This window comes from Mirounga angustirostris, unplaced genomic scaffold (assembly GCF_029215605.1).
Source record: "Mirounga angustirostris isolate CCGP_5_RB_7025 unplaced genomic scaffold, mMirAng1.0.hap1 SCAF_3, whole genome shotgun sequence".
NCBI classification, from domain to species: domain Eukaryota; kingdom Metazoa; phylum Chordata; class Mammalia; order Carnivora; family Phocidae; genus Mirounga; species Mirounga angustirostris.
The window spans coordinates 7,749,456-7,766,648 of NW_026991711.1; the positions used below are offsets into that span (position 1 = coordinate 7,749,456).

A 17,193-nucleotide genomic window follows, 5' to 3' on the forward strand; every position below is an offset into this window, starting at 1 on the left:
TAATGAAAGAGAGAAATAGGTCCAGGTAGACAACGAATAGAACTCCAATTATATCTGTAACATTTATTTCATTAAGGAAGCTTTGAAGGAAAAAAAACTTGCTTTAGAAAGCATTTTAAAATAGGGGCACCTGGGTGGCTCAGTTGGTTAAGCGTCTGACTTCAGCTGAGGTCACGATCCCAGGGTCCCAGGATCCAGCCCCTGCATTGGACTCTCTGCTCAGCAGGGAGCTTGCTTCTCCTTCTCCCTCTGCCCCTCCCCCTGACTCTCTCTCTCTGTCTCAAATAAATAAAATCTTTAAAAAACTAAATTCACTTTAAAATCTGTGTAAGTAGAAAGAAACCAATATTTACCAATAGCTAACTATGTGCCAGTTTTCTGATTCAGGTTTGAATCCTGTGCCATTCACTAGGTGTATTGCTATGAACAAGTTAGGTAGCTTTCCTAAGATTTGGTCTGTTTCTCTGTAAAATAAGAAGAGTGGTAGTACTCTCCTCTTAGCATCGTTGTGATAACCTAATTGCATGATTCATTTATGAAGTGTTTTACAGAGTACCTGGCATTAACCGTTGTTCCATGAATGTGAGTTATTCTCCCCTGGCTAAGAACCCAGGCAGTCTATCTCCATGGTCTCAGCATGCTGGTTTAAGGAGAAAACCACACGGAAAAAATTATAATTAGGATGCACCTTTTTTTTTTTTTTTCATCTTGAAAATATACCCACTGCTGACGAGGTCATCAGCGGGAGGATCCGTAGTCTATTCTTGATTAATTAGCACAAGGTTTTAAGCATGAGTCAAGCGTGGTGAGTTGTTTGCCATCAACTGACACATAATATCATGTTCAGAAATCTAAGCGAGTTAAAATAGAACATTTAACCAGTGTTCTTGCAATATCTGAAGGAAACATTAAAATATTATTTCAAAACTATCTGCTAATGCAGTTATATCGTTGCATCATCTAAATTACACTGAAGATGAATTATCAAACTGAAAATAAAAACTTCAGTCAGCTGTCAACTTCAGCTTGAGGATTATATATTTACCAGATGAGGGACTTGTAAGCTAAAGGCTCTATAAATATGGAATATAAAATTTGCTGAATTTGAGTCTGTTTCCCAAATTTATACTTCTTTTTTTTTTTTCTGCACATTTGAATATACAGCAGAATTGAAGGTTAAGGAAGAGATAGGGAAGATTTTTGCAAGAATCATTTAAACTAGAAAGACCGTTCTCTGCCTGACCTAGTTACCAGATTTCTGCTGAGGTGGCATTCCTAGGAGCGCTCGCCCTTGCGAACACATGCTTTTGTATTTATTCCCCAGGTTTTTCTCATTTCAACTTTTACATGGTTTCCTTCTATAATTCCTTAGGGGCCACCTGGCCTCCTTTTCAGACTAAATGCTTGGGCTGCTACTGAAGGCGAACTAGTAGCCACCTATGCTCAGAGATGCCCTCCTCAGCCTTTATATTTTTTTTTAAGATTTTATTTATTTATTTGAGAGAGAGAAAGAGCACAAGAGGGGGGAGCGGGAGAGGGAGAAGCAGACTCCCTGCCGAGCAGGGAGCCCGATGCAGGACTCGATCTCGGGACTCCAGGATCATGACCCGAGCCGAAAGCAGTCGCTTAACCAACTGAGCCACCCAGGCGCCCCCCTCCTCAGCCTTTTTAAAATGGCTGCAGGGCCCACGGAGCAGTAAGACACAGCCCCTCACGGATGCAGGCTTCTTGCTCTCTCTACTACCACTGTCTGATTGAGTGAAAATGCTCTAACCTCTTCCCCATCTTTCTTTTTGATGAAACCCAAGAGGTGTAGCAACAAAATTTCAGACACAACTCATTTTGGTGTTAGAGTGAAATCCATTTAGACTGGTTTTCTCATCTCTATTTGGACCCCTACATCAAAAAGAAATAAACACAAACAGGAGCTCGTTGAATGTCTGGCATTTATACCTAATACTGAGTACTGTGCAATAACCTATGAAGATTTTTTCACAACCCCTCCCTAGATGTAGTATTTTAACTTTTCAATTTGGCACCAACTAATTTAATTTGGAGCATTCTAATTGTGGGTTATCATTTTAAGGCATAAAAAAAAGTGATGCATACAGCAAAGAGGCTGCTTTCATCTCCTAATACATGTAAAGAAAATAGCATGCGTAACAGAATGTTTCATGACCACTTCAAGAAAACAAAAAACAAAACAAACGAACAACAACAAAAAAAACACAACTGCAGAAGGCAGCTCCACTATTGCAGAAAGTTATTTTGTGATTCTTCCATGAAGAGTCATTGAAATGGAGAAAGGCAGGAGCACTATAATCAGAAATCATAGTTGATCAATAGAAAAGTGAATTGTTCCATTCTAGAATGATTTGAAATCCTGTATGATATTGGGTTGGATAGGAATTGGGATAAAATTATGTAAGGACATATATGGGCCGATTTTGATTAAATTCTGTTTTGAAGTAAAGCTTATAAAAAAAGATACTCCCTTTCGATCACTTATCTTGTTAAATTTTCAAGTTTGCAATTTCGCATTTTAGCACTGATGACCATTACTACTTTTCGGTTGGATATGGCTTACTGAAAATACAAGAGTTAATTTAAAATGTTTATTATATGTTTGGGGTATTCTGATAAACTAAATTTAACACAGTGGACTGAAACTATACATGTTTACATTTAAAAAAGGTATTTTAGTGTGTAGTAACACAACAATGTAGAAGGAAACATAGCTGAGGGTTTCATTGTTCTTATATAAACCTAGCATTCACACTCTCTATATGTAAAATTTATAGCATCACCTAATTACTACAGTCAATCACAATTACTCCATCAATATTTATTATACATCTTCTATGGACTACATTCTGGGCACTGGGGATGTAGTAGTGAAAAAAAACAAGCAAAAGTCCTGCCCTCACACAGAGCTCCTTTATAAAAAAGCACAGACAATAAACATGTGTGTGGGGGGGGGGGGGTGTACACAAGGGTTTCATATGTTAATAATAATACTAAAGAATAAACAAATCAGAGAAGGAAGGGGCATGGACTGTCAGAGTTGTGAGTTACAGTCTTAGATAGGTTGCCCAAGAATGGCGTCGTTGGGAAGATGACTTCTGAATAAAAATCCACAGAATATGAGGGTGCTCGCCATTTTGACACACCTGGTTTCCAAGAGAAGTAAACCTGGTGATTCTCACATTGGAGGCTCACCAGAGAGGCCAGTGTATGGTGGCCAATGAGGATAATAGAGGAAAGAGGAATGGGAAAGGGTAAGAGGCACCCAATCATGCAGGCTTTGCAGGCACAAGATTTTTCATTTTACTCTCGGTGAATTGGGAAGGCATTAAGACATTTGAGCACGGGAATGACATTTTAATTGAATCCCTCTGGCTGATTTTTTGAGAAGAGATTGCAGGGGCAATAGCAGAAGCCAGGAGCCTGGATTGGAGGCTGTTGAAGTATTGTAGCGTTTTGGTGATAAGTGATGGTGAGATAAGATGGCAGAACATGCTGGAATTCTACGTATTTAGCTGCCAGAATTAACTGACAAGTTGGAATAAAAGCCTGGGGATAATAAAATGGAGAAGTCAGGGCTGACATCAATGCCTTTAAGAGTGTGGGTGCATATAACTAAGAAGAGGAGAATATGGGAGGAGCAGACCAGTGGAAACTCAGGGACTCCCTAGTGGACAAGGATATGCCAATCTGGAGTTCAGGGGAAAGATCTGGGTAGGCTATATCAGTTGGGGAATCATCAGCATGTAGATAGCATGCCTATTACTGACATGAATGACATAAGCAAGGGAGTGGAGATACATGGGAAAGAGGAGATTCTCCAGGACCGAGCACCGGGCAATGCCACATTAAAAGGACAGGAGATAAGGAAGAACAAGCACAACAAAAGAGAAGAAATAGGAAGAAAAACAGAAGTAATGCCAGGTGAGTATGGCATCCTGAAAGCCACATGAAGGAACTGTTTCGAGGAGACAAATGTCAAATGCCTTTGACAGACCCTATAGAGTGCGAAGATTAAGAAATGATCTTTGGTGAACCTGAAATAGGCAGTTTCAGCACAGAGGGCAACACTTTGTTTAGAGAGCATCCCTAGAAGGACAGGAAGGCAGGGAAGGAATATGGACAGCATTTTCTGGGAGTTCTGTTATAAAGACAAGGAGAGTAACAAGGAGGTACCTGGAGGAAAAGGGTGAGGGTACAGATGGAATTCTAAGGTGGGTGAAGTAACAGCATGAGTGTTTGCCAATGAGAAAGATACCCTTGAGAGGCCATAAGAAGGTGCTGAACCAGGAGAGTGAGGGAGGACTGGCCTGAGCAGTTCTAGGGGCGATTCGGGGAGCAAGTGGCTTCCCAACATAAGTGGAGGGTGATGGCCTAAGGGCACGTTCTATTACTCATCACAGTCAATTAGGACAAGGGCTCATCTGACCACCTTAAATTCCTCCACACCCCAACCACCTAAGCATCCCCTCTTCCCTTATTCTGTTTTATTTCCCCATGTGTAGTCTTTACTAAGTTAAACTTCAGTTAAAAGCACATCACTCAGGGGCACCTTGGTGGCTCAGTCAGTTAAGCCTCTGACCTTTGATTTCAGCTCAGGTCAAGATCTCAGGGTCCGGGATTGAGGCCCCAGTTGGGCTCCGCACTCAGCGGGGAGTCTGCTTGAGGACTCTTTCTCTCCTTCTCCCTCTGGCCCTCCCCCCACTCCCTCTCTCTCTCTCTTTCAAACAAATAAATAAATCTTAAAAAAAAAAAAACAAAACAGGCCACTCAATAAATAATGGCTCAAACATAAATGTATTTCGCTTCTACACATTAGTCCAAAATGGATGTTCCTCCTGGTCCCTGGATGGCTGTTCTTTTCATGGGGACACAGAATTAGAGGCTCATTTCATTTGCAGTTCACCTTATGTACTGTCATGGCTACACGCAGCATGGATGAGGTGAGAAGAGAGTAGAGAACCACTGTGTAAGGCTCGAGAAGAAGTGGCCACACGTAACTTCTGCTTACCTGGCATTGGTGAGAAATAATCACTAAAAGGGACCACATCTCAGGTACATTTGAAAGAAAAAGAACACGTTTTGGTGGAAGCCTGCTTACCATGACCTGACATATTATGAACATATATGATTATTTTCACTCTGCAATGACTAGTAAGCTTCATGAAGGAGTTTCGTTTACTGTTATATTCCTATTGCCTTGATGAAGGCCAGGCATGTAACTAGCCACTTAATAAGCATTTCGTAAATGAATCAGTTTGAAGCAGATACACTTATTTGGCCTAAAAAATAGTTGCCCTTGAGCCAGAAAAGGAAGCTATCTCAGCATTCAGGATAAAGTATCCATCTGCCAATTTTAGTAGCTTTGGGTTAATAAGCTTCAACTTCATAATACGTTTTCCACTATTTCCCATAACACGTGACAAAAATAGAGTTTAAAAATATATGTTTTGACTGTTATGATGGATGAATGCAATGTAAAAAAAATTCATTTGATGTGGTTCAATGTGCTTGAAGTATTTTCTTGCCTTTTGATATTTTTTACAATGTAAATATTACTAAATTTATATATGCCCTTTTGACATCTAATTGTGAGTAAAATTAAGTCAACACTTTCTATCCAGGAGAAAGGAAGCACATTTTTATCACAGTCTTTTAAATTTTTCAACTTGGGTTAATTGATTTGACTGTTCCCTAGTAGTGTTAGCACAGGAAGAATTACCCAAGAATTATAATTTTAAAATTCACAGTTACACTTAGGACCTTCAAAAGTCATCAAAATTAGTTAACAATTTGGATACGTTCAACTGAGTAAGTAGAAGTTATCTAAATTACAATATTGCATGTCACAATATGAATTCTGGGAAATTTATGTAGATTTGTTTTCAAACATGTCTATACGTAATAACTGGTGTCTTATTAAATTGTATGACCTCTAGATATACCATCATAGGCTTATTCAGATTTTCCGAAGTTTGGGCCCTAAATGATGCAGAACTGATTATAACAATCTGCTCTGGGATGCTAATGTTGAGTGACATCCAGAAGCCCCAGCTGGTATGCAAGAGCGGTGGTTATAACTCGAAGGCGTGGGATTTGAGAAGCACATGCCAGCTTGCTCTAGAGCCACTCAGCCTGCCTCTCCACTTCCGAGTGGAATTCATAGTGTTGACATTTGATTTGAACGGTGTGGAAGTCCCGAATGCTTCTCTGGTAAGTACTCAGGCAAATGATGCTCTGCTGTGCTGGTTTTGGAGTTCAGTTACTTTCTACCAGGTCTTTTGGTTAAAGATCTAGTCCTCAACGTTCTCTCTAATGCCAAAAAGTGGCTATAGTGAAATCCTAAAATTTCCTCAGGCAAAGAGACTGATCTTGAGCTTGAATTTTTGTCAGTGAGTCTACTGGATTTCCAGATTAGCCTAGCACTGACAGAACCTCTCTCTCTCTCTCTGTGAGTCTAACTAAGCAGTCAATCTTTGTGAGTGTTCTGAGTGAGATGAGGCAGGAAAGTGTGGCCAAGACAGTTTTCTCTCAGAATAACCTCACATGCCCTGGGAAACCATTTTGCATAACCTGCTCTGAAAACTGCTCTGGCCCATCTGAACTGTAAACTATCACAATTAGCAAAAGCAGAAACCCTAACTATTGCCAAACCTGCTAGTTTTCTGGATAGCTAACAAGACATTCCAAGCTACTTGTCCCACCTTCACTTTACAGTCTTTGTTACAACTTAATTGGTTTATACATATATTAAGTTGGGCCAAATCAGGAAATAGGAAAACATGAAAAAACAATACAATTGTTTGGGTAGTAGATCTATGTCCATTGATGCTATTTAACATTGTTAATGTTATTGAATCTTAATTAGGTGCTTATAAAGCAACAGACAATATGTAGAGTACACAACCCATATTTTCTATTTTTTCTATTTTTCTATTTATTTATTTATTTATTTATTTATTTATTTATTTATTTATCTTAATTCATTTATTTAAAAAAATTTTAGAGAGAGAAGAATCAGGGGAAGGTCAGAGGGGAGAGGGAGAGAGAGAATCTCAAGCAGACTCTGCGTGGAGCCTGACATGGGGCTCGATCCCAGGGCCCTGAGATCGTGACCTGAGTAGAAATTAAGAGTCAGATGCTTAATCAAATGAGCCACACAAGTGCCCCCATATTTTCTATTTTAATTCTCACAAAAAATACCTATCAGGTCTTCTACAATCATACCTGTAAGGTGTTATCATGAAGAATTCATGATGGAAGGAAGTGAGGTTCAGCATGGTTAGATAACTTAGCAAGAAGTGTTTCACAGCTAACATATGATGGGATATAAACTCAGGGCCCCTGGCTCCAGACTTCTCACCTCTACATTGGATTTCTTCCATTTAAAGTGTCTTATTTTCTACTCATTGATCACACCAGTCTCTTGAATTGAAACCTGTCCCATTTTCATCTATTGGATTCCTCTTTATGTTTCAAAGTCCAATTAAAATATATAGACTGATAACTTTTGTGGCAGAGACTGACTACATTTTTATCAGTCTGTGAAAATATTTTTCCTAATTTTTCACCAACATATGGAATATTTATGTTCTCCCTTTCTCAGTTCCTCAGTTCACCATTAAACTACATTACTAAGCTTCCTTGAATCTTGCTAGGACTGTTGGCTCAGTCCTCCCCAAGGTAAAGCAGTGGAAGTGACAGCTGCAGCTGTATTAGCACAACCTTAGAAACTTTGTTTGCTAGGCCTTTCCCACTCTCTCCTTCATTTCCCAGCTGGAGCATAGATTCCAGTGAAGGGTATCAAGACCCTAGAAAATGATTGTGTCCTCAATTCCCCATGTCCTGACTACAAACGCCTGCACCAGATTTTTCACGAGTTTGTAGTACATATTTATTGTCTTAAGCCCTTCAGATTTATTTGTCACAGCGCTGGTTTTATAGACCCTGCCTAATGCACCATTTAACCTGTGTTAATCGTTTTCAGTTTACAATGTACTTTCACAGACAATACCATCTTTTAATATTATAACAGTCACCTGACTTGAGTATTTGTTTCTGTAATGGGCTGAACTGCGTCCTTCAAATACATATATTGATGCCCTAATCCTCAGTAAATCAGAATGTGACCACATAGGCTCTTCAGAGAGGTAATGAAGTTGAAGTGAGGTCACTGAGGGGAAGGGAGGGCTCTAATCCAATATGACTAGTGTCCTTAGAAGAAGAGGAAATTTGGACATAGACACACACAAAGGAAAGACCTTATGAAGGCACAGGGAGGAGAAGATGGCCATTTCCAAGGCAAGGAGAGAAGTCTCAGAAAAAACCAACCCTACTGATACCTTGATCTTGAAATTTTAGTCAGCAGATCTGCCAGAAAATAAATTTCTATGCTGAAGCCATCTAGTCAGTGGCACTGTGTTATGGCAGCCCTAGCGGACTAACACAGCTGCTCTCCAAATAAATAGATAAATCTTAGGGGGAAAAAACGAGAAATCTGTCAATGAGAAAATGATAATAAGTAGCAGGATCGGGAACCAAACAGAGTTCTTGAGAAGAACAGGTAAACCCTTTCTATTCTTCCCAACTTTTACCCAGGACATCCTAGCTTGATAAATTCATCTGAATTCCTGTAATGTTTATTATTTCTGCCATTAATTTGGAATGTTTCTGTTACCCTATTTATTTTTGTCTTATTTCCTCACTATATTTTAAGCTCATGATAGAGAAAGACTGAATCTCTAAGTTGTTATATTCCTTATAGAATCTGGAGCAGTGCCTTAAAGAAGGGTTCAGTAAATATTATATTGAAAATATATAGCATTTGGGGTTAAAAACTTATATTGAGGGAATCAAAACCAGTGTTAAAAGTTATTCAGGTCACAGTAAAAGTACGTGGGTAACATGGTTGGGCAACCTATAAAGATGCTTTTAGTTTGTTAACCAAAAAACATCAAACATACATCTCTTTGAATTTTTTAATATGTGATTTCTTTATATATATGTGTATATATATATATATAAATTCTTTGTCTCAACAATCATTTTCCTGCAAAAGGACTTTAAGGTGCATGAATAGATGAAATCTACACTATACTTTACAAAAATATATCTTTTTTAATAACCCAGGAATTGACGCGATTCTAGATATTAGCTTAGCCACATATATAAACAAACTTTACACTTACCCTTTTGCTTCTTTGTGTAGTTACAAAAAGCTCTGTTCAAATATTTATTTGACTGCTTACCTTGATTCATTTGTGCATCCTATTTGCCTGATAATATCCCACTATAAAGGTCTTAGGCTTAGTTCCTTAAATTATGATTGTCATGGTAACAACCAGAGCATGGTACCAGTACCACGGGTACTTTCCTTTAAAAAAAAACAGCAAAATTAGGATATAAAATAACATTGTACCCAAACAAATTAATAAAAAATAATAAATTTGTAAAGCCTAACTTTCCTGCTTGACACTTTCGAAACATTGTTAGCTTGCAAGACAGAAACAAAATATTAAATAAAAATATATGCATGCTGAAATAAATTAGATTTCAAAAGCATCATTTTTAATAAAGGCTTTTAACTGCCTCAGTCTGGAAATAGTCTGCAATCTGGTTGATAAATATGCAGCAAATGACAAATTAATATGTGTTGGCCCTCATCAACATCGGAGACAAATGTTATTATAATGTTTTGGACTGTGCTCAGTTTTGTCTGTCTGGGGAAAGGCTGTACCAGTTGCAGAGAATCTGCAATTCAGAGGGATAAAGCTGCCCTCTATGTGAAACAAATGCGTGCTGCACCACACAATAAAATGTGAAAGTTACAAGATTTAGAGGGAAACAAATTGTATGAGTCTGCCAAATCCGTGAAAACTCTTAAATGTATATGGAAAAGGACGATGTGACTCAGGTCCCACAAGGACTTCTAGAACCTCTGTGGAACCAGCATCCATCTCCCTAACAGATTTTATATTTCCAGAAGTTAAGTACTCAACTTAATTCCTATTGTGTCAAATTGACCATTTATAAGATTTTAAAAATGTAATAAAACAACATTAACAAAATCAGGAAATACAGAGTAATTTTAGATAGAATTATTTGAAACACTCCTGTTCAGTTACATAAATACACAATAATAAGCTAAACTTTTTCCTCATACTCAGAATATTTCCATAAAACAAATGTGTTAATGAGTTTCCTAAGACCCACCCCAAGGTGAAAGAAAACATTTCAATTGTGACAGATTGTATAACCTTGAGTCTACAAATGTAGACAAGTCTCAGTTGCTAATAAGTTACTTATGGATTTTATTGTTTATATTTTTAATTATTTATCCTGTATTTAAATCATCAACAACTGATTACTAGGACTCTATATGAAAGACACCATATCATATTAGTTAATGACTGTGAAGTTATAAATAATGGTACTTTAGTCCCAGATCTGCCTGTTATTTATTTTCTTGGGCAAAAGTAGAGCAATTAATAGCTTTAACTAATAGACCTCTTCCAAAGAGTAAATAAAATATAAATGTAAAACATTTATCTCATTAACAGGCAAGTAGTAAGTGATTAATAGATATTGTATCTTCTTATTATTAAGATTGCTATGGTGTGATTTTCTTCCTCTGAGTCTGGAGAACATCACAATGACAGTCCTCTTTTCCACTACCATGGTCTTGCTTGCCCTCTACCCCAGCATGTCAAAGCAATAGCGGTCAGCATATTGTGCCACAATTATTAAATTGTGTTTGACCCCTACCATATTCAATTCTGATTTCCACCTAGTATGGGATAACTACTACATTTGGCTCCAGGTCTACCGTCTCCTCTTCTGCTTAAAAATTGCTTTGGGAGTTTGGGAATTGCGTTTGTTCAGTCTTAGAGAAAGCCTAAAGCTAGTAATATTCTACAAGTGCATTGCTGTGTGTAAATACCATTACAACAAATATTAAAACACTCTCTATATAACAAAGATTTCTAAATTCTTGCCAATGGCACTTTTGGTATGAGCTGTAGTCAATACAACTAACTTCCGGTACATAGAAATATTTGGGGGAATTTTGGGAAGTATTTGATCATTACATAAGGATATGACTTGCAGTTCCTTTCAAAATTGAGCAGCCGACCATTTTTCTTGAGCATTTGCTTTGTGTTTCTGTATAAAACATACATCACATAAAATGTATCTTATAGAACAAGAGAGAGAATTCTAGTGCCCATGATGATTTCAACTGGTATAGCTAAGCCACAGATTAAAGTTAAGACAGTTCAACTTTTCTATACTCTGAGAAGATTCATTAGTGCTGATATATGTCCCAGAGCACAGAGCAGAAAAACCTAAAAAGAATGATGGAAACTATTTGATGTGTTACAGAAGGAAGAAAGAAAAGAAGAAAGAAAGAAAAGAAGAAAGAAAGAAAGAAAGAAAGAAAGAAAGAAAGAAAGAAAGAAAGAAAGAAAGAAAGAAAGAAAGAAAGAAAGAAGAAAGAAAGAAAGAAAGAAAGAAAGAAAGAAAGAAAGAAAGAAAAGAAAGGAAGAAAGAAAGAAAGAAGAAAAAAGAAAGAAAAAAGAAGAAGAAAGAAAGAAAGAAAGAAGAAAGAAAGAAAGAAAGAAAGAAAGAAAGAAAGAGAAAGAAAGAAAGAAAGAAAGAAAGAAAGAAAGAAAGAAAGAAAGAAAGAAAGAAAGAAAGAAAGAAAGAAAGAAAGAAAGAAAGAAAGAAAGAAAGAAGCAGTAATTCGAGCATAGGAGTTTTCTGCCTGATTCTGCTGTTTGGTGGTCCTTGGCAAATCATTTAACTTATCTACCACTCCAGAACTTTAGGTATAAATTCAGAGCTATATTATTCTCCAAGTTTTCTCTTGCCTCTCTAATGCTAAGGTTCTAATATTCATTGATAAAACAAGGTTTATGTTTAGCTTGCACCACAGCTCTGGTGCCCTCAGATCAGAGAGGTTGGGTTCTACTTCAACATCCACCAGTATCATCTAGGCTCTCGAGCAAACCAAATGAGCTCTCCCTCTCAAAGAAGAGAGTTCATGTATGTGTGTGTGTGTGTGTGTGTACACGTGCACGTGAGGGGGTTTGTGTATATTTGTTCTAGCCCATCAGGCACAAACTGGTCTGTGCAAATCACTGGTCTTCTCCAGTTTTTACCTTCTTGTGCCTGTGGCTTCATAAACCTTTTCAAACATCTTCCTACCTACCAATAAGCCATTTTATTATTTTGAAATTATATTTATACCTCATTTTAGCCTTCCCAACAAATGGCAGAAATTTTCTAAATCAAAGTTCTTTTCATAACAGGTACAAGGAAAATGAAAATATAGTATATGAACCTCATTGGTGACTATTTATGAGAGTCTATCTGAAAGAAAACTTTAACAGCAACAAGACAAGGACAGATATATGCCTTAGGGTAATATGCTTGGAGACAAATGTTTTGAGGTGATAATTTCAGAAAATGCCACATTTTTCTTTTTAGGTTGTCTTTTACCCAAAAGTAGTCAACACTGTCAGTGGCCACGCAGATCCTTTTGTCCATACTGCTCCGTGCACCTTGGTCTGGCTTCCAGAGGCCAGCCCTTCATCTTTGCTGGAGAGTTTCTCTGATCTGATGCTTGAAGAGCCAGGGAAACAAACCTTCAGTCTTTAACAAAAGACCAGTAGGAATTGCCACATGCATTCTTCACCCCCTTTACCCTTACAGTGGGATACTTCTGGGTTGTGGGTGTACTCTGTCATCCAAGAGTTCCCCAGTAGGATAAAGCTCCTGTTACCCTCAATTGCAAAGTGCTTGATAATAATTTTTTAACTGCCCACCCCCCACCCTCCCACACACAACTGTCTCACTTTTCCACTCCCCTACTGCTTGTTTCTTAGAATTACCTTCACAATAAATTCCTTGCACTGAAATCTCTGTCTCAGGTTCTGCTGTAGGGGTAATTAATCTCAGAAAGTTGGTGCCAGAAAAAGCCCCAGGAAGGGGATCCTCAGAATGAGATTTAAGAGTTAGAATGCTTACCCACCAGGGATGGCAACAAGATCCCCTTTGCTGGTGTTGAGAGGAGGTTGTGCTCAACAAGCTTAGTGGTGACGCATTAGGAGGGGATTGACTGGGTTGTGTGGTATTTTGGCATTGAAAACCGTGGAGACAATGCCCGTTTCCAAGGGCTGTGGAGTAATTTGGCTGCAGTTAAGTGTGATCAGTACACTGAGGGAATTACATTACAGACTCATTCTACTGAGCTATCACCTCAGAGCATGGGGTGAAAGCCAGACGTTTCCCTGGTAACATTTAAAGAGATCTTTCTGCCCTGTAGCCAGAGGGTGGATGGTGCTGAAGACACAGCTCTGGGCTCCAAGGTGAACGTAAAGTAACAGAGTTGAAAGAGAAGGCTGACTCCCTGGGGCCAGCATCCTCCTATCCTGGACACTGAGTGCAGGCGTCTGAGAGCATGTACTTAAGGACCCTGAAACCCCAGATTCCCATCCACTCTCTGATTGAGAGGTGCTCCACCACCACTTGCTAGAGAAGAGGAACTTCTCTGGGATGGAGGGCTTGTTAAAGGCCCAGTGGGAGTGAAATGCCTTGGGAGAGACAATGTTTTCCATTTCCAGAATCTGCCCCACCTTCCCTGTTGCCTCGGAACCAATAACTAGAACGAACTCTCAGTGGGCCCACGAGGGAAACGTTATCACAGCTTCAGGAGGAAAGGGATTTTTCAGCAAAAGAATGTCAGATCTAGTTAATACATGTAGTCAAGGCCTGGGAAAACTTGCCCGGGATGGATTTTTAGGGTCCAGATGGATAGGGAGCAAAGGGAAATCTGATAAGGGAAAGTGCATCTATCTGTGGGCTCTCTCTTACACTTTCTCTTTAAGGAACTGACCCTAATATGCAGCAGGGACTACTCCTTGAAGCTGAAGAAAGAGAGCGCAGGTGATCAAACTGTCTGGAAAGGGTGTTGAAGGAGGGATGTGAAGGGTTTCTGAGGTGGCATCTCAGTTCTTTGGGACTGCAGTAACAGAAATGCCATGGACTGGGTAGTTTGTAAATAGAAAGCTATTTCTTATAGTTCTGAAGGTGGAAAGTCTGAGATCAGGGTGCTAGCAAGCTCAGATTCTGGTGGGAACCCTCTTGAAGGCTGCAGATGGCCTACACATTATATCCACACATAACTGAGAGCAGAGAGATGAAGCCAGCCCTCTCACAATTTATAAAATCACTAATCCCAGTCAGGAGGGCTCCACCCTCATAATCTCATGGAAACCTAAACTACTCCCAAAGGCCCCTCCTCTTAATATCATCACATTGGGGGTTAGAGTTTCAATGTACAAATCTGGAGGTAACACAGACATTCAGTCTAGAGCAGGTAGACATTTTGGAATAGATTTATGAGGTAAAGTATGGAACTATGAGATGAGCATATTCCCTGGAAGGGGCCTTAGAACAGTTCCTTTACTAAAGTAATAAAAAAGGATGTGTAGAGAGGAGGGTCCTGGCACCATAGAGAAGTGTCGTGGTGTCTCTCCTTTGTGGGTAGAGGGACATCACTGTGGAACTGGCCTCCCCAGGGATGCAGGTGATGCCGACCCAGGGGCTGCTCTTAATCATCAAAGACAAGGTGGGCATAACTAAACCATCAAATGAGCAGCGAAGCCAGAATGACAACAGGGACCCCAGGCCCAACGTGACCTGTGGTGTTGGTTCACGGATCATGGGGAATGTAGAGGCAAGGAACAGGGACAAATAGGATATTACTTGATCTATATACGCCAAAATAATAAAGAACAGATAGGCTAAAGGCTCATATCACTCACTGCAATGGAAAAAGAAAAATCTGACTTTTTCTCCAGTGTCAGGGCTGAGACAATTCTCAGACTCAGAGCCTAGTAATGGAAGCTCACCAAGTGTGCACCGTGGAGATCCTCCATTTCCTCCTGCAGCTGTTACCAGAGTAAGTACACTGCTGAGAGGGGGCTCTAGGCATTATTGGACACAGGTCGGAGGTGACCCTGACAATTCCATTATGTCATGGCCCTGGTTAGAGTGGGGCTATGGCAGCAGGTAATCATGCAGTTGTACCCACATCCACATCAGCTTGTCCACTGAGGTCTCCAGAACCCACCCTGTGAGATGTAATCCTGAGCCCTCACTGCTGATAAAATGGATATACTTTGCATCTGGGAAAGTCTTCATTCATATGGGTTTTTCATTTCTCAGACAAATGAGAGTCATAATGAATGGAAAAGCCAAATCAAGCCCCTAAAACTAGACATTCAATTGCTGGCCAAGATAGTAAATCTGAATCAGTACCAAATCCTCAAGGCAGCGGCAGAGATTTGCAGCCCTTCAAAGAGTTACAGGACTCAGGTGATCCTCATCACATCCCCGTTTAAGTCACCAGTCTGGCCCCTGGTGACATCAGATGGACGACATCAGATGCCAGCAAATAACTGCAGTTTCCACAGAACAGTAGTCAGAATAGCAACTCCCCGCGGGATGTCCTGCCTTCACTTGCCTGGATCCATTCACCCAGTTCGGATGTATCTACTGATCAGGTGACTATTCTTTCTAATTTCCAGGAGGAAATTCTGTCAAACCATTAGAATAATAATTAACGTTTAACATGTCTTCTATAATGTTGGTTAATTGAATATTGAATAAATGATCAAAAATCTCTGAAAGTACATTGAAAATCTGAAACCTCCGGCAGAATATGCAGGGGAATTGAAGAAGTATGTAGGAGAAGGTAGAAAGATGGCCTCTTCTACAAATAATCAGTAGAGTTACTGATACATCTATAGGACTCCTATGTTTTGTGAATTTTTATGTATATTGTTGCCACATATCCACTTCTCATTTATCATGTGCTTGGCTAGTTAGGCTCCTGAATTATTTAAATGTATTTAATCTCCTTTAAATATTTTTAAAGGCAGTGTTTAATGATAAAGAATAAAAACTTTATGAAGATTACACTTGTAAGATAATTTTAGAAAAGGCTCTAATCACTTTATACACTTGGTGGCAAGTTGCCATCGCAGACCAGTGACTTTCTTGTTCTGTAACCTCATTGTGGTCTTTGTGTGGGTCAGCTTCACCCTCCTAGGGTCACTAGAAGACTGAGATCATAGTTTCTCCCAATACACTGGCCACTGTGTTCCAACCCCACCACCAAGTTCAAATTTTCTTCCTTACCTTCCCTTTATTGACACTAAGTGTTTGCGGTAAGCTCAGAAGATCTTAGTGTGAATACTAAATCATAGCTCCCAGTTTCTAAGAGAGGATCTATTTAAATAACAACAATAACAGCAACAACAAAAAACAATAGCAGAGCCTTGGTTTACATTGGAATTGATCTGGTGAGGAGACACCTAAGTTTTGGCTACAGTATCCACAGAGAAAGTCTGCCAAGCTAATGTGTAAAAAATGAACTCACTCTCCTATTTACATCGTGAAAGAGTATCTCTCTCTCTCTCCCTTTTTTCAAGAGGAACAGTCTTCACACTCAGCCCAGACAATCTTAAAGCCATTACCCTTCACATCTCATATGTTAGCCCTGTGCTTTGGCACAAGGCCATCGAGAGCGCAAAAGGAATACATTCCGTGATGAGTGTCCTGATGGGGATGTTTCCATCCTGGGTAGCCACAGAGAACCGAGCACTGTAGAAAACATCTTTTGCTGCAGTTATTTCAATTGAATAAGCACAATTTTAACATGAGGCCATTAAAAAACTACTTTGGTTCTGGGAAACTGAGTATTAGAAATATGATGAGCATATTGGAGTAAGTTCAAAATTGAACATCAGGGGTAATTAAGGGAATGGAGAGATTGATTTATGAGAAAAGATTAAAAGAGCTCAATCTGTTTAGCTTGGCTAACAGACAACTAAGTAGGGGATATGGTAATTGTTTACAAGTACTTACAGGATGTAAATATCAAGGCTGGAGCAGAGATGTTCAGGCTGAGATCAGAAAGCCTGAATCACTCCAAGTTAATAAAGAGAAAATTTAGTTGACTACCATCCAAAATTTGGTGATAGTTAAGTCCTTTCAGCAGGAATCATCACTGGGGGAAAATGCAAAAACGAGGGAAAATGCAAAAACGAACTCTTTGGAGTATTTAAATGTGACATAGCCTTTGTGAGTCTATGGTTGGTGCAC

The 17,193-nt window shown here is 39.2% G+C and overlaps 1 pseudogene; it reads left to right on the forward strand.

The window, feature by feature from the left end:
* The first annotated feature begins 3,779 nt into the window (after nucleotides 1-3,779).
* Nucleotides 3,780-17,193, forward strand: part of LOC123839273 (glycoprotein-N-acetylgalactosamine 3-beta-galactosyltransferase 1-like) — a 58,103-nt pseudogene continuing 44,689 nt past the window's right edge.